This window comes from Sinocyclocheilus rhinocerous, unplaced genomic scaffold (genome assembly GCF_001515625.1).
Source record: "Sinocyclocheilus rhinocerous isolate Xijiao unplaced genomic scaffold, SAMN03320098_v1.1 scaffold475, whole genome shotgun sequence".
Classification (NCBI taxonomy): Eukaryota; Metazoa; Chordata; class Actinopteri; order Cypriniformes; family Cyprinidae; genus Sinocyclocheilus; species Sinocyclocheilus rhinocerous.
In genome coordinates, this window is record NW_015646677.1 from 1,106,244 (window position 1) to 1,111,330 (window position 5,087).

The 5,087-nt window shown below is 38.2% G+C and overlaps 1 protein-coding gene across 1 annotated transcript in view; it reads right to left on the bottom strand.

The window, feature by feature from the left end:
- LOC107707954 (fatty acyl-CoA reductase 1-like) overlaps positions 1-2,673 on the bottom strand; it is a 33,219-nt gene extending 30,546 nt beyond the window's left edge. Inside the window, exon 1 of the mRNA XM_016512076.1 lies at positions 2,552-2,673. The gene's annotated coding sequence lies outside the window, so the exon portion shown is untranslated. The remainder of the gene's footprint in view (positions 1-2,551) is intronic.
- Between the last annotated feature and the right edge of the window lie 2,414 nt (positions 2,674-5,087).

The window sequence follows — 5,087 nt, forward strand, 5'->3', positions numbered from 1 at the left end:
ATATATATATATATATATATATATTTCTATTTCATTTCAGTTATGGGTTTAGTTTTAATTACTAACTAAAATAACCCTGGTGTTCATTCAAGTATTATTATTATTATTATTACTATTTTAGTTTTGTTTTTATTTAAGTTTTTTTAAATATATATTTTAATTCAGTTAACATTTCATGGTTTTAGTTTTACTTAATTACCTAAAATAACCCTGGTTCAAGCTCAGATTTTAGTCTTTGGTTCTGTGTAAATGAAAAGCTATGCATGACCATCAACACATATCGCAACACCATCTTCACAGTGTAGATGCGAGATTTAAGTCTGGTTTGTTTAATTCCGTGTCTGTTTTAACAGCGAATGCCACAGATTCATGTGTGTAAACACACGGCTCCTCCATTTGCTCTCAGTGTGACCCAAGAAGGCCTGCTGATCATCAAACCAGCGCTAATCTCAACATCCTCGCCTTCAGCTCTCGTACTGATCCCGCACTGTCGGAGTGTGATCGGATGGAGTGCACGGATCAAACTAAAGGTCACACGTAGATCAGTTCATCAACAAACAAGTGCATCAGTACCAGGCCTAGTTTAAAAACTCCCTCCATGCAGCACTGATTGTAAGAAACTGGTTCAAAAATGCCACGAGCAACAGGCAGATTGCATAAATGCGGCTCACTATCTGTCTGCAGATGACCCTGTCTGTCTGTCTGTCTGTCTCCGGCAGTATCAGTGTCAAGGTCCAGCCGTCACATTTGGATCTGTAAGGTTGCAAAGTGTTATGCACATGCTGTGACCGTATGAATTTGCTGGCATGTTTCTACTGTACTTCAGCTCTCTCTCTCTCTCTCTCTATATATATATAGTGGCACGTGAGAGAGTATGTTGTTGAATATTGAACGGTCTCTGTTTAAAGCTGCTACAGCTGCAAATGTACCTTGAGGCATCAACTAATGTATGATAAATTACTAGTGTAATTTACTGTACATTAACCTCTGACAAAACCTTTCAAAAACATGTCCACCCCGAAGCCCTAGTTAACAGGGAATGTTCTCAGAACGCTCTACATTAATAGAACATTTGTTTAAAGTTAAAAAATGTTCAAAACATTAGCACAAAAACATTTTGCTACATTTTCCCCCCTGAAACATTGGCTGGATGTTCATCTAAAGTTTTTTAAATGTTGCCGCTTGTTTCAGTTGCTACTCGTCACCTAGACGACCACCGGGACCAGACCACAGGAACCAGATGAGTCCTCTGCACAGTCTGACTTTGTTGCAGCCTAGAATTAAACTGCTGGTTTCGTCTGGCCAGAGGAGAACGGAACACTATTTCGACACACTATTTCCATTTTTAATACTGTGAAGCTGCTTTTTTGTGTCGCAATCGTCATTGTAAAAAGCGATAAATAAATAATGGTGACTTGACTTCAGAAGAATGTTCAGAGAACATTCAAAAGTAACATTTCTAGAATGTTCACAGAATGTTCTAGCAAGGTTATGAACAAACGTTCTTCCAGTAACGTTAATAGAACATTCGTTCAAAGTTAATGTCCTCAAAACGTAACTATTTTTCCTGTTTTTTTGTAAATGTTGCTACTTGTTTCAGAATGTTCAGAAAACATTCAAAAGTAGCTAACATTCCCATAATGTTTGCAAAATAACAACAGAATATCCCCTTAACGTTCAAATGACCAAGATAAAAAAAGACGTTTTGAAATAACGTTTGTATAACTTTATGGAAATGTTAACAAAACGTTCTTAGAACATATTTTGTTAACTGGGACTAATAAACTAAAACGATTTGTTAAAATAATTGTTTGCCAATGTAACGATTAAGCACATTTGAGAAAAGCGGGTTTTCTTTTGATTCTGAGATTAAACGCAACCCGGAAAGGACTGACGCTCAAGTGCAACAATGTAGCAAGAAAGAATGATTCGATCGCGCCAAACCTCAACACTTCAAGAATCATTTGTGCTACACTGTAACATTTGAACAGAAGCTTTGGCGCCGCGCGCTCAGGCGCTCTCTCTGCTTCACCCGCCGCGGCAGCGAACACTTAAACACTGATGTGACATCAGACACAGTGAGAAACAAGATGATGACGCGTCCGTTTAGGCGGCGACAGATCTGCGTCGCGAGCCGCTGCCGCGCACACAGAACGCGTGCGGGTGTTTAAAATCATCTAAAACTAAAACGCTTCGATGTTCAAAGTTGTACTTCTTAACACACCATCTTAAAACGCAGCGGTGAAAGACGCCAGTATGACGCACCGCGAATGGAACGCAACGAAAACGCGTCCTCCTGTAGGCTATACAGGAGGTTTGAGAGCTGGGAGATATTACATCCTTCACTCTTCAAGAATCCAGATCCCTCGATCGGTTTTCAAAGCACACGTGAACGCATCCAGACCGTCATGATTAAACACACTGAGCACATTCTCTTCAAGGATGCGTCAACACACCGCGACGCGTTTTCTCTTATAACGGTACATCCGGGATTAAAAGTGAAGGTACATTTAGTTCCTAAAGCAGAAGAAAGCATTATATCTCGCCTTACCTTGATCATGAACCACCGAGCCGCAGCAGCGCGTCCCTCTCTCTAGCGTGCTCCACAGAGCTGCAGTGAACGCGCCTCTACCGCAGCGCTGATGGAGACACGAGTGTGTGTGTGAGAGTGTGTGTGTGTGTGTGTGTGTGTGTGAGAACTGGGTAACACTTAAAACAGAACCACTCAATACACTTTCTACACGAAAACTAAAAGTGTTTAGCTTTGCACTTCCTCATTCAGGACTGATCGGTATTAAATGGTTTTCTATTGGAAACCACCGCGGGAATAAATTCCATAGGTTTTACAGAAGACGTATTGAAGGGTTAGACAGACCTAATGCATTAATGGATGCCTAGGTTAAATAATTTATATACATCAAGTACTCAAAAGCATACTTGAGTATTATTATTCCTCGCATAACTAGCTTGTCTATTAATAATTTGTTCAAACTGTTTGAGGATTTGTGATTTACCTCTCTAGGAAATATTGTGTCTGCCCTTAAGACGATACATTTACACTTAGCTAACAAGTGTTCCAAGAACGTTTACGAAAACATTAGTATTTTTGAATGTTCTCTGAACATCCAGTTTTTGAAATCTATTAAAAACTCTTCTTGGTTAGAAGAACGTTAAAGAAACATTTCATTTTATGTTTTGCAAACGTATTGGGAATGTTACTTTTGAATGTTCTCTGAACGTTCCAAAACAAGCAGCTACATAAAAAAAAAAAAAAAAAAAAAACAACACTTAAAGGTTCATCCAATTAAACACTTTCAGAAAAAAAAAGTTCTAGAAACGACACGTTTTTGTGCTAACATTATTCAAGACAAGCTAATGTTCCCGTAAGAACATTTCTTCATCACTTTGAGAGAAAGTTGCCAGAAAGTTGCGAAAGCATTCCCTCTTAGCAGTGAAGTTACGGAGTGTGTTAAAGTATCATAAAAATCATTCATGCAGCGCAATGATTAACAGATACTGTATAATGGTGTAACGTACAGTATTTTGATCTTATCTGAAAACGGTCTGCTGCCTGGATGTTGTAGTTAGTTTTTTTCGTTCCATTACGTTGTCTGCAAGCCAAACAATCTGAGAAAAAGTAAGAACTGGAACAGCACATTATGCAAAAGACCTGTATGATAATCATAGTGGAACTCCAAACAGCATGACGGGAAACAAGCTGGATAGGTGAGGACACGATGCTTTAAAAAAACACGTTATTGAGCTACTGACAAAGTTGAGTGAATTGTTTCTGTGGGGCCACAAGACAATAGAAACTGACCATTCAGTTAATATAACACAAATACTGGCGCTATTATTCAATAAGATGACATTTTAGCTATTATCTCTTAAGGCAGAATCATGTTTAGAATATAAAGCTAACCAAATGTAAAGCTACCAACTGGCTTCCTCGAGGCTGTTCTTTATTTACATGCTAGAACACGTTCTGGCAAGGTTCTCTCAATGTTCCAGTAATGTTGTTTGTTCAATGTTATCTGGTCTTTAATAATGATTTTAAGCACGTTAACATTATTTACACATTTTTCAAGAAACTTTTTTTTTTTTAATGGAACCTTTTAGTTAGAACATTCTGGTTTTAGAACCTTAATAAGTAACATACCCATGTTTGCAAAATTACGAAATGGAATGTTACTGTAACATTCACATAACCAAGATTCATATATATAAAAAAAAAAGCATTCTTAGAACATTCTGTCAACATTTTTCAAGAAACTTTTTTTTTTTTTAATGGAACCTTTTAGTTAGAACATTCTGGTTTTAGAACCTTCATAAGTAACATACCCATGTTTGCAAAATTACGAAATGGAATGTTACTGTAACATTCACATAACCAAGATTCATATATATAAAAAAAAAAGCATTCTTAGAACATTCTGTCAGCTGGAAAGGTTCGTCAGCGCACAAACAAGGCCAACTGTGTGCTTCAGAACGAGGGCGTTTAATTGCAGATGACAAACTGGGGTGCACAGACCGACCAGCAGGGGTGCGCGAGAGAATGAAAAAGTTTGGGAACCACTGTTCTAGAGGAACACGCCTGCGCTGTTACTTTAAGGAAGCACACTTTCTGACCTCCATACTAGTACAGACCTGTTACTGCAGGCCCAGCAGTGGGTCCTACCTGGGAATATATAGAGCTTCATGTCAGTGTAGTGTCTGTAGGTCTGCACATCAGCGTATAATGAACTAAATGAGCAAATGTTAGTCAAAAGTGCATTAACCACAAGGATGGACACCTGTTTATGTGCATGTACTCAAGGTGTAATTATAGCAGAAACATTTTCTCAGTAACAATGTTCACACCCGTATTTTCATTACACCCCCAGGACTACTTCCCTAAACCATCCCACTCACGATCTGAAAGAATACGAAGTTAAAACCTGTTTGAACAAAAACAAAAGTATCTTTTTTTTTTTTTAAGTGGCTTCAGTATGAAAAATGGATCACATCTGAAGTGTTTTGAAAAGAAAATGCTAAGCACCTAAATAAAGTGGTTTGCACTGTCTAGTTGTATACCTGACCCATATCCA